This window comes from Poecile atricapillus, chromosome 18, assembly GCF_030490865.1.
Source record: "Poecile atricapillus isolate bPoeAtr1 chromosome 18, bPoeAtr1.hap1, whole genome shotgun sequence".
Lineage (NCBI taxonomy): Eukaryota > Metazoa > Chordata > Aves > Passeriformes > Paridae > Poecile > Poecile atricapillus.
In genome coordinates, this window is record NC_081266.1 from 7,082,887 (window position 1) to 7,096,287 (window position 13,401).

Below are 13,401 nucleotides of genomic sequence, written 5' to 3' on the forward strand. Positions count from 1 at the left end.
TGAGGGACTATGCAAGGACCTCATTACAAAACCTCAAGAGTTAATAGAGTTGCATAACCTTCTGTAATAAGAAAATTCAGAAAAGATGAATTGCAGGAGGAATCTGCAAGCACATCACCAAAACCTGAATGTCTTCTTTCTCTCTGTGAGCAAGATCCTGCATAGCTGGAAAACGCCTCCTCTTTTATCCAGCCGTCATTGTGGTCCTTTGGTTATGCTGCCACAGTACTCAGCATACATCATTTGCAAAGCTCTGCACACTGGTGGAGCACTGTTCTGTAGAAGGTGAATGGTAAGATTGTAGCCATCAGAAAAAGAGAAATGCAGACACAGAGTGGTTAAATGATTTGTCCAGGGCCATGCAGGAAGCTGGGGAGAGAGGATGCAGCAGGAGGGACGAGGAGGGGGGGAACACATGATGACACCACACACACACACAACACAACACATCTCTGATTTCAAGTATCTTTGGCATTTATCCCAAACTTCAGGTCATTAAATGCTGCTGCTTCTCTCTTTAGGAGAGATATTATCTGGAAGGAAACAATGGCACAGATAAGGAAAGCCTGAATTCTGTTAAAATTATTTTTGCCATAGATAATTTGTTGGTATTGTATTTTTCAAAGTACTGATTATTTTCAGTCCATTCCAGAAAAAAATAATAATGAATAATAATGGATTAATTATGTTCTTATGGAATAAAGTGCTTTCCTTATCCACTTAGCAAGGTGCTTGGGCATTGCACAGACAATTACAAATAAAGTGCAGCAGTAGTAATTAAAATAAGCATGCATTATAAAGCCACAACAAAATGCAAATGAGTCAAGCCCCAGGATTTAATGGAAAGGTCTAATACTACATGATTTAATTTTATATTTCTTTAGCTGTTTAACTCAGAGTAAAATTAATCTATAAATAAAGGTATACTAATAAGCATACATGATAGGGAAGGTAGTAACACCTTTAAGTGTTTCAACTGCAGAAAAATTTCCACTGCAGAATGTTCTTGTAACATTTTCTGAAAGTCTTCATCTTGCTTTAATTTTCAACACCTCACTGAAACTTGATGCAAACGAATCACTCCAGCCTTTTTGACAGGTAGGGACTTCCCGCGTTTTTCCATTTGAAATTCAGTTTGGGCATTCCCTTCTCAGTCACACTCTGTCTCATCATGGACAGGAGGTCATCACAGCAAACCCATGCAGTCTTTTCCTCATTTCTTGCATCTGATCCCAATTTCCTCCACCTTCCATGCCTCAGCCTTGCAAGGTGACAACTTACTTTTAAGGTTATGAAAAGGGGTTTTATACTTCTATAAGACCTGCATTTCTATTGTCTTTGAAGAGAAAGAGAATTTAGGAAGGTGTGTACAAGGATACAAATGCAATGAAGATTATTGTTGTTTAAGATCAAGTCCTTGGTACTTAAGGAAAGACAGATTTAATGTTGGCCAGCTCACCTTAATTAAGCTAACATTTTCTCCCCTTCTTCCAGTCAGAAAGGCAAGTGAAATCCCCACAGCTGATATTTCCCATCAGCTCTAAGTTCTTAAGAAGAACACACAAGGAAGCATAACACAAACCATATAAAACCCCACAGAACTAGAGTGAAACATGGAAGGTAAGAGATGCAAGAATCATGGTCCTGTATTTCCATCTTTCTTTCCAGTTTCTGGGGGAAGACAGGGGCATTTTCAGTCTCACCTGGAAGTTAGCAGCTGCTCAAGTAGACGTTCTCAGAAGTGCTTACAAACAGCCTGCAAACCAAAAAAATTCTGCAGGAATTAGATGAATAATTTCAAAATAGAGGACAGAATCGAGACAATCATAATGTTCTCATGTATAATTTATGGACAGAGGTAAAAAAAAAAGTGCATCTACTGAATGCTTCTTTCACTCAGGCTTCTTTCACTTGAGGCTGCATCCAAAACTATTCAGATCAATGGGAAGATGTTTCAGCATCCCGAGTCCAAGCCAAGTCACAATCTGCTTACACCTGTTAAACAGATGGCTAAAATGAGGCTAACACAAGAGAAGTGTGTTGCCCACAATCACACAGGACAACGTTCAGTGACTGTAATTAGGAAACTTTGGAATCAACAGCAGTGTTTCCTCTGCTTCAAGTGAACACTGAGCCAAGGTGGGAGTAGTTCTCTGGCACCCTCTAGTCCAGCACCCAAAAGCCAGGTGTTGTGGTCTGCAGTCCTGACATCTGCAACAAGGTGAAATCTCTCTTGTGTTGCAGCAGTTAATTCATATTGATATCATAAAACCAGGAGCAGTGGGAAACATCTCAATTTATAAATCAAACATGAAGAGCTGAGATGTAGTAAGGATAAATACTTCAGTTTCTTTCAGTTTTGGTTGGGTTTTTTCCCTCTTCGGTTGAGTACAGCTAAACTGCCATATAAATATTTAAAAGAGCTGCTCATCAGGAGAAGGTACAAAATCTGAATTGTAGCCTTCATTTGAGATGTGTGGTTTTGACACATTTTAAAATCTTGACTGTATTTGAACTGTGCCACTGCAGCCTTCTGTTATTTACTGCAAATTAAAAGGAATCAAGGTCTCTCTTCAGACTGCACTTCTTCTTTTCATGTTGCTAAATGTTACATTATCTCCTGCCTTTTTCGTGAAATTAAGCTTTGACCACTTAATTGATTAATTCTAGAGAGCAAAAGCTACACAGAGACATTTTCTTCAGAGTCAGTTAGGTTTTTGTTTGAGCTGACAGTTGTTCAGTCTTTTGTAAATACTGCAGTAAAATGAAAAAAACCACAAAAACTGAATATGAGCTTGATTCTCCCAATATTATCTGACTGGCCCTGCCAAATTACGTGGAGATTTTCCAAGGGGACAAGTTCATGTGATCTGACCTTGCATACGATACACAGAAAAAAAAAAAAAAAAAAGATAAAAAATAAAAAGAAATGGAATGTTAAGTGTAAACTCATACTCCAACCAGAAGTTTTTTCTGCAATGGCTGAAATCAAATACTGTCAAGAAAACAAAAAACATTCATGAACAGGATGCATTTCAGCTCAGGCTACAATACAGCATTTTTCTGACGAGCAGCTGTTTAAAATATTTATGTCAGCTTAGCTGTGTTCCACTGAAGAGAAAAAAAAATTGACAGAGGAAGCAGCATTTGTCCTTACCACATTTCAACTCTTAATGTTCAGTATATAGAAGACATTTTCCCTTTGCTTCTGATTTTGTGCTCTCAGTTTGAATTAACAATTCAACAGCCTCAAAACAAGGAAGTTGACCTTGTTGCAGAATTCAGCTTAAAGAAGGTAAGACTGCAGACCATAACAGCTGGCTTTAGCTGCAGGACTAAAGATGAAGATACCAGAGGACTCTTTGTGTCTTTACTCAGTCCTCATCTGGAGCAGAGAGCCTTTTCTGTTCACTGCCAGACTCAGTGCAGTCCTGTTTCACCTTGACAGTGTGGCTTGTTTGGTCTATGCTCAGGTTTCATAACAGTGGTAAGCAGATGATGACTTCTCAGGGAAGTGAAGGCTAGAACAAATCAATAAAACATCTGGCACGATGTGCTACATACTGTGTAATCTTATGCAGCTTGGAACATGAGTTTAAGAAAAATGTATCTCCAGAAATGCTTCTGGTACCACTGGGAAGATAGTACAAGGTAGAGAATTTGTCTCATTCTATGATATTTTGTCACTGTGGTTAATCTCAGTCATGGTTGACAAGTTGGAATATTTTTCTTGCATGAAGTTATCCTTTTCATTTTCCAGACATGAGTAATTATGCCGTTCTCTTCCAGGATAAAGAGCTCCTTAGTCCTAAAGTTTTTCTCTGTTTGAAGGTGACTGATCAAATCACCTGATGATATTACTTTTAGCAAGATAAATGGACTGATCTCTTTAAATTATGTAATTTTCTAAAAACTCGGGTCTTTTGGGGGTTTTGGCCTTTGAGGTAATCTTTCAGACTTCCCGATATGCAGCATGGTCTGACTAGAGACAGCCTAAGTGTTTGCTGAAGAGGTCACTGCTGAGATGTGCTCCTGTCTCTTATTGCTCATTATTTATGGTCAGGCTTTTGCTCAGGTCAACTTTTGTCTTCAAATCTGCTTGTAGACAGGATCCCTTCTGCTCAGACGTGCTAACTTGTGATAAATACTTCTGTGTTCTATTTTGGTGTCTGAAAGAATTTCAAGGAGCATATGAAGAGATGAAACTCAAAACTGAAGGAACTTCCTCCAGACTTTTCTTTGAGGAACACAAGGGAATTGTTTCAGACATCCACCCCCCATCCACACAGCTGCCTGACTGGCTCCACAGGGTAGAACTTCTGCCTCATGCCAAGGACACAAAAGGCGGCTCTGTTCTGAGAGAACCATAAAGAGCAGGAGATAAGCCAAATGGTGGCGGATCCCAGGTCCAGATTTCGTGTTGTATGAATTAGCTTAACCAAGGGTTGAGCTTTGGGTGCAAGCCATTCGGTCTTGTAAATTTCTTCACAACTGATGGAATTTTGGCAATGGTTGAAGCCAATCTGGTGACAAGGCAAGCAGCTGAAAATTGCAGTATTTACCTTAGCCAGAGAGAAATTCCCCACTGATTTTCTGGCTACCTTATTTATACACCTCTCAAGTAAGAGCAGCCTAGCAGACCTTTTCAGATAGTGAGCAGAAGTATCTTCTGAAACAACACTACAGTCATTTTTAAAAGACCAAAAAAAATAAAACTATCCCCACAGCTCACAGCAGCACTGCTTTGTCGTTTCATCCCTTGCAGAGATAAGAGTTTGGTCACTCATTCCCTCTGCAGCACTCTCTGCAGTGCTCACCTTAGGAAGCAAAGAAATGGCAAAGGACAGAGGGTCTTGTCCCTGGAAGGAGTCACAAGCAGTAACAGTGCCTGCATGGTGGGGAACAAAAACTGAAGTGAATTGGGCAGCACTGACACCCAGGGAGACCGGTGGAAGGGACAGGAGGCAGGGACTGAGGATGCACAGGCTGTCACTCACCTTGCTGGGCACAACTCAGACAGGGGGAAGGCTGATGTTTGGTCTGCTGGCAAGACTGGTGTGGAAGCTGGGGAAGAAAAGTGAATCTGCAAAAAGAGGCAGAAATGTACCTAAAGTGCTCTCAGGAAGCTGAAGAGAAACTCTGAATATTTGTAATAAAGACACGCTGAGTACAGTGAAAAGACTCAAAACTTGAAAGTTGGGTTGAAGTCCGCTTTGTAAGACTTGAAGAGTGTATAGGTCTGGATCCTAAAGGAGCCAGAGCTATTTGCTGATGACTTCAATTATGATTTGTTTAAAAGCTTCCCATCTGTTCAGGTTTGTACTCCGTTTCACATTGAAATTACTGCTGGATGGATGTCATAGAGCGGTGATTTTGGACACATTCTCATTGAGTTTTACTCCTATATGTGATGTTTTGGGCTTTTTTTACAGAAATCAGCACAAAAAGGCAAAACACAACCAACTGCGACAGGATATATAAAACAGAATGAGCTGCCTACAGATAAATGAAAACAGTCCAAAATAATAGAGACCAATGTGAATCATGACCAAGAAGCTTATTTGTAATAATAAACATGTCATCTGTGTCAGATAAACAAATCACAAGTATTTATTAAGGTAACAAATGTATTATAAATAGAGAGACATCACAAATTCAGATCATGTCTCTCAGTGATAGTAGATATGAATTAGCAGCCATATCTGCCAAAATAAATCTGGCATTCTCACAGAGTCATAATTTTAAAAAAATAATAATAAAAATAGTAATAAATAAAAAGGAGAGTACAGAGAAGGAGAGGGCAGACAAACACTGCTTTTTTTCTTCCACTAGTGTGACATAGTTTAGAGAGATCAGGCTGCATTAGTGCTGCTAAACATGATATAAGCATGACAATGATAAGAAAAAACTGGAGGCAGGGTTGAGGGAGAGGCTTCCCTGGTAGCTGCAGTTCTGACCCCAATCCTATAAGCTGCTGCAGGCAAGCAGGTGCATGAGGCCTCATTTTGAAATCAGTGAGTTCAAGCCAAGCACAGAAGTCTGTCTAGCTGAAGCATCAGCTGGCAACTTCCACTTACCTCCTTCTGCCAGTCTTTCAGATGCAGATAACACTTTCTTGATAAGGCATGAGTGTTGATATAATGAAAATAAATGTGATAGAGTATTTATTCTTTAACTCTGGTGGTTGTGGAATGAAGCTGGTCAGTTTAAAAAGACCAAAATTAATTTTCAGAAGGACCTAAATAAAATCAGTTGTTCTTAATGCAAACCTGGCACTAGCTCGTCACGTTGTCCTGAGCTCCTGGAAACGGAGATGCTGAGATTCTGCAGCAGGGGGGATTCTTCCATAACATACACTCCTGTGTTTCAGACCATAGATTTCAGGACATAAACACTACTATACCAAACTGAACAAAACAGGCCTATAAAATACCAAATGTGACTGAAACAATATTGGGCTTGGCATTAATTTTTTTGTATTTCCTTCCCTTCTGTGAAGGTAATGGTGCATACTCAAGGCCAAGCTCCTGCTGCCTATATTCAAAGAGGGGAATGGAGAAACTCTTAATGTGATAGTCTGCCTGTCCTGGTTGGATTTCCAAAGAGGAAAAAGAGCAAAACTACCTAATCATTGCTAGTGCTGGTCCAGATGGACTGCTCTGCAATGATAAAGACAAGGTAGAATGTTGTGCCACCATTTTTGTGACTATCAGGGGCACAGTCAAGAGGATGGGGCCAGACTCTCCTCAGAGGAGCACAGCAACGGGATAAGAGGTGCAGGGCACAAACAGAAACACCGGAAGTTCTATCTGAATATGAGGAAAGACTTATTTACTTTGAGAGTGACAGAGCACTGGAACAGGATGTCCAGAGAGGCTGTGGAGTCTCCTCTGGAGATATTCAAAACCCAGCTTGATGTGATCCTGTGCAACCTGCTTTAGCAGGGAAGTTGGGCTACATGATGTCCAGAGGTCCTATCAACACAGGCCATCCTGTGATTTTGTGAATTTAGCCCAAAATAAAGTCAGGAGCTCTCAACTGTAAATCTCAGTCAGCATAACAAGAGGTAGGTGCTGCCCCAACTGTGCTCTGGATATAGTGCCACCACTACTAGAGCAATTTGAATTTTAAGGTATATTCTTGTAGTTGGTTTATATTTTTGTTTTCCTTCTGATAAGTCCTACATAGTTATCTTGAGGTACACTCAAAAATCTTTCTCTTCCTTATGTTTATATGAATGGATCCTCTCAGATATTCTTTATCCCCTGCAGCAGTTGTTCTGTGACGGTTCTGAGCATTTGGACTCTTCCTCACAAGCCAGATTTTTGCTCCTAATGCTGTTGGACTGGCCTGTCCCAGCCATCTCTGTGATTTCCCAATTTCCCTTCATGCCAGAAAGGTCAGGTCCCTGCTCCACACATGGACACATCCCCAGCAGCCCACGTTAAAGGCAGGAGTGGCCCGAGGCAGTGCAGGCAGAGGATGCAGGTGCTGGTCACTGCTCAGAGCAGGATGTAGCCTGTCTTCAGCAATCCAACTCTGCACCTCTGCCTGCAAGCAAAATACTTGGATAAAAATGGACAAAGAGGCCTCCTCAAACAAACCCACAGCATTTCTGGGCTCAACCCTGACGCTCAGGGCTCAGTAGGAAATTCAAGGTCATATTCTTGTTCTGTGTAGCTCTGAGAACACGTCTGTTGTTGTTGATTGAAGCTCAGCCTGAGCTGGGAGCTTAGGAGCTTGGCTGTGGCTGTGTCTTCTTGATGAAAATCCTTGGTTCCTTGCTCATTTTAGTGGATGTGCTCACCTACAACTGAAGGACATGATAAAATGGATGTAGTCATAATTGTTTATTTGTTAAAATAAACATGAACAATTATTTGTGAATTTGGGATGCACTCGCTGAATATTTTTGAGATTAAAAACAATAAGGACAACATTTTGTTCGGTTTTTTCCCTAAGCCCTTTGTCTTCTCCCAGGAATAGGAAAAAATTAAAACCTGGAGTAATCTATAGATGATTAGCTCTACGTTTTTTTTTAAAATGAGCTATGCAGTTTCACTAGCTTGTGGAAATACTCATAGAAGTACTTTCTAAACAAATGCACCATTTTTATCATGAAACAATGACAAAATGCTATTAAAATATATGTTGTGTTGCAGAGTATTATTCTGGCCTCTTTACATCACTCTAAAATGGAAGGGGAATTAAAGGCTGAAGTGGGAGATATGTATTCCTACTGCTTTGTAAATGAAAAGACAGATTACATCTGCCTTAGAATTAAGTAGGGACCTGATGTTATAACATAAATGTAGAACAAAATTCATGTTTCTGGAGAAAAATCCTGTGGAATAAACGTGGCACCTTGGCATAGAGCTATTACAAGGCAGTTAATATGGCATAACTTTAGGGACCACCAGGAAATTTGGCCTGCAGCACAGAGGAATTATAATAGCCTCATATAGTAAGCTTTGATGTGAATACTGAAGAGCAATACAAAGATTGAAATGCAAAACTAATAGTTTCATTGGAAATGTTTAACGTGTATTTCACTGCTCATTCAGAAAGAAAATATTTCAGGTAGGAATTTTGAGTTTTTACTAAATTTCCATTTGAGTAGAAACTGGGAAAAAAATCTCTGAATGTAATGCCTAGGCTCTTCTGTGAATCTAGTCCTTCGCTTTTATTACACGTATCTGGAAAAAAAGGTTACAGAACTAATGTTGGTTCCAACAAAAAAATAGCAAATAATTTACCCTGAAACTATAAAATTTTATTATTTACCAAAAACACTGAAAACAATGTTTTGGGCATGTCTTTGGAAAAAAAAAAGCAGACTTTAATTTTTTGGTTCAACAACTAAATCAAATAATCAATTATTTGCACAAACCAACCAATTTGAACATCCCCTTAAATCCTAAAACAGGAGCTTGCTATTGACAAGCAAGGAATTTGGATGAACTCACAGGTGTGTTATTCCCAGGGAATATTGATTTCTGTTATTTAGCTTTTATGTTTGAAAAGATGAAAAATTGTTTCCAGCTTGAAACTAAGTCTGCAGGATCAAGCTTTTATTAAAGTGCAAATTTCATTTAAGTGCAAATTTTTCTTAATCACATATTACCTCATTTTCTGAAATATGTTTTTAGGAGGCAATGTCAAAAGTACAATTAAATGGTGCAGGACTGAGTCCTAATTGATGATGTCAATAATGAAAATGAATTATTTACTGAAAGCTTATTTTTTGCTTCTTTTTTTCCCCCCTTGCTTTTACCTCTCATTATTCGGCTTGGAAACAGAGTGTCCTAAAATTATTTGAGTGTCCTGCTGTCAGTATTCAGACAAGCATTTGTCAGGATGTCTTAATACACACTAATATTTTCAGTAGGCTTTTAATAGAACATCTTTCTCTCCAGTTACTTTTAGTCCTAATCTTTAATGTAGGGCCTTGCATCTCTTTTCATGCTTCTCTTTTTATTAGCTTTCCAAATATATTCAAAAATCCCCTAATTTGTATCCAGCAGTGACTTATGTATTGAAGCATTAAAATATACATTTAAAAACATTGAACCTAATGTTGGAAACAGATAAAATACTTTTAAAGCTCCTAGTTTAAATATATGTGATTTGAAAAATGTGAATTTTTAAAAGCAATATTTTTATAAAAAGGAAGAAACGTTCTTCAGAATTCCAATTTTTTTCCTCTCCTTTTGAGAAGTAAAAGTCCAGAAGGATTGGGAAAAAAAAAAAAAAAAAAGAACAAGAGAGAAAAAAAAAAGTAATGTCCAAAGCTGGGGAGGCAGTGCAGTGAATTTTCCTCAGAATGCTAATTTTTATTTGAGACTTTCAGAATGGAAAGCAAAAAAAATAATCAATCTTCAATTTTTTTGGGAACAACATCTAATATTTAGCACCCACACTGTTCTAAATAAACTTAATGGATGTCATAATCAAAAGAGGAGCGATCTTCATAATGATTCACTAACATGGTAGCTGGGAGCTGTGGCTGGCTCCTTCCTCCTTGGGTTCCTGTCCTCTCCTTGGGTTCATTCTCCCTCCTCGGGTTCCTGTTCTCTCCTTGGGTTCCTGTTCTCTCCCTGGGTTCCTGTTCTCTCCCTGGGTTCCTGTTCTCTCCTTGGGTTCCTGTTCTCTCCTTGGGTTCCTGTTCTCTCCTTGGGTTCCTGTTCTCTCCTTGGGTTCCTGTTCTCTCCTTGGGTTCCTGTTCTCTCCTTGGGTTCCTGTTCTCCCCTTGGGTTCCTGTTCTCTCCCTGGGTTCCTGTTCTCTCCTTGGGTTCATTCTCCCTCCTTGGGTTCCTGTCCTCTCCTTGGGTTCCTGTTCTCTCCTCGGGTTCATTCTCCCTCCTTGGGCTCCTGTTCTCTCCTTGGGTTCCTGTTCTCTCCTTGGGTTCCTGTTCTCTCCTTGGGTTCCTGTTGTCTCCTTGGGTTCCTGTTCTCTCCTCGGATTCCTGTTCTCTCCTTGGGTTCCTGTTCTCTCCTTGGGTTCCTGTTCTCTCCTCAGGTTCCTGTTCTCTCCTCGGATTCCTGTTCTCTCCTCGGGTTCCTGTTCTCTCCTCGGATTCCTGTTCTCTCCTCGGGTTCCTGTTCTCTCCTCGGATTCCTGTTCTCTCCTTGGGTTCCTGTTCTCTCCTTGGGTTCCTGTTCTCTCCTTGGGTTCCTGTTCTCTCCTCGGGTTCCTGTTCTCTCCTTGGGTTCCTGTTCTCTCCTCAGGTTCCTGTTCTCTCCTTGGGTTCCTGCTCTCTCCTTGGGTTCCTGTTCTCTCCTTGGGTTCCTGCTCCCTCCTCGGGTTCCTGTTGTCTCCTCGGGTTCATGCCCTCCTCACGTGGCAAGGGCAATTAGTGAGCTCCTGACAAGTCCTGTCTCTGTCATGGCAGCAGAAGGACAGCCAGCAGTGAGGCTCATGGCTGCAGCAAAGGGGAGAAGCTTTGGAGAGCTGGCTTCTGGCTTGAGTATGAAATGGAAGCTGCTGGCACTGCATGGCAAATATCTGGGTGTTACAGAATGTGAGTATAGGATTGTGTGCGTGGCTGGTATAGAACGTGAGGGTGTAATGGAATGCTGCAGACTCTGTGAGTCTTGTTTGTATGTGTTGACTTTAAAGTTAAACAAGTAATTTGGGCCTGTTGGGAGCATGGCTAAATGGATGACCTTAGATTACCTGTCGTTTTTCTCTTAGCCATGGCTGTTCATAATATTTCTCTCTTTCATTTATTTTTTTATAGAGGCCTGGTATGGGAGGTTTGATCTCTTGCCAGGTAGCCTAGCGGGAATGCTCTGTTCAGTTATGCAAGAAGCATGGATTTGATCCCTATCTCCTGTTACCATGCTCGTAGGAACACACGTGGTAGAAATAAAAGCATTAGCCTGCAGCCACAGTGCTGTGCTGTGCTCCCACAGCTCTCACGTGGGCAGCCAGCTCAGCCCCACTCAGGACTGTCGGGGCTGGGGGTGCTCTGGCAGCCTGGAAAGGAGCCACAGAATAAAAGAACGTGGCTGGAACACTGCCGTCATCTGTGCTCCTCTCCAGGGGCTTCCTACTCTTTGGGGTGTATTTTTTGTTACTATTGTTTCACTGATATACCTTTGTTTCAGAAACATGCTTTTGTTTTTTTTAAAGTCAGCAGAAGTTATTACTGTGAGTGTGCAAACTTGTGTAGATGCCATGTGAAGAATGGCACTTTGGAGGTCACAGCTGAGAGTCTTCCCAGCAACACTTAAGACTGGGAATTTTGCAATCCAGCTTTTCCTTACCAGCCAGTTCAAGATGCATCAGAGACACTGGTTCAGTCACTCATACAAAGAGGTACCGTTTTAACCTGTGCCAGTAATACAAGAGTCATTTAATACTCACACATACACTGAAGAAGTTGCATTTTTGTAGTTTATTGGGGGGTGGGTCCCAACATTGCCTGAGTGCTTCAGCCGGAGCCGTGCGTGAAACACCGTGGCACGCTGTGCCCTGGAGAACTCACAGTCTGATGGCAGTCAGAAGAGCTCTGGCACCCATGAAAAATAAGTAACACAATCCTGGTGAGTGATGTTTAGAGCTGTGACTCCAGGACTGAGCAGTAGGCTTGGATGATAGGGGAGAAAGTGTAGAAGCAGAAGGGATTGAGGAGGAGGAGAAGCAAGAGCAGCAGTACAGATATGGTACTTCTATCAACTTCAGGTTCTAGTTTGTTCCACTCCATTTTACCCCAAAGCCTCACTTCTAGGGGAAGAGGAAAGCCATGTGTTTGTGAGAAGGTGTGTGAGAAAAGTGTCTCCAGATACCTGAGTCAGAAGAAAGCTTGTGCAAAAGGAAAGGGGGCTGCACTTGGCCCTTATTTGATCCACCTGCAGTAAGAATACCTCAGAGGTAATACAGGCATTCATGTTAGAGCATCTATATGCCATGGGGAAATAAAGGTACTTCACATTTTACTTTTTCCTCACAAATGACTAAACAAAGCTGTTTGGCTTTGTTTTGTTTCAACATCTTGTGAGCATGTACTGATGGCTAGTGTGCACTCAGACGAAGAGCTAATTGTCACCAGACACAGAACAAGGGACAGAGTTCCTGCCTGTTCTTCTAAGGCAACGCTACAAGTAAAGCATTAGAGTCAGACCTGGAACAAAATCTGAGCTCCAAACAATTCTAAAGGTTAGGTGAGCTCTACCCTACATCCAACTGCAACAGCAAAACATCCCTCAGATCTGAAAACCCCCAAAGCAAGAGGGATGTCTGGAGTAAGAGCTGATCTGTGTTCTGACCTTGTGCAAAAGCAACTCAGACAGTTCTGCCTGAATGTTTGACAAACGCTGTTCAACAGACTACAGGAATTTCCAGCACCTTCAAAACACAAACACAGCAGCACTCTGTATTCTCCTCACCTTTTCTTTTCACGTTTTTCCTTCAGGTTCTGAGTTTTGTTATTAAATTTTGGTATAAAACATTAAAATAAATACTAAGCAGCAACATTTTCTAAAAATATCAAAGATGAAAAAATATTATTGTTTCCCTTTTTCTAGCAAGAAAAGTGAGGCACTAATTACCAGCCCAAGGTGACTTTGCTCAGTACAAGATAACAAAAGAAAGAGCAAGTTAATTTAATGTTTTGAAGGTTGAGTGTTTTGGTTTGACTTTTTTTTTTTTTTTTTTTTTACTTTTGAAAAAGCACTCTGGTGGAAAAATGCAGCTTCAGAAATGTGAAAATGAGTTCAAATACAATGTGAATCTAAAAGGGTTGGCTGCTACACACGAATTTGTGGCTGTGACACAACAATAGATGAGTGATCGGTTTGTGTGTAGATAATTGCAGTGGGTCTAGCCTACAGGAAAAAAATGCTTTTATACAAGAGTTCTGGACAGGGTGGAAGCACTTGAATATTGTAATGATGGAA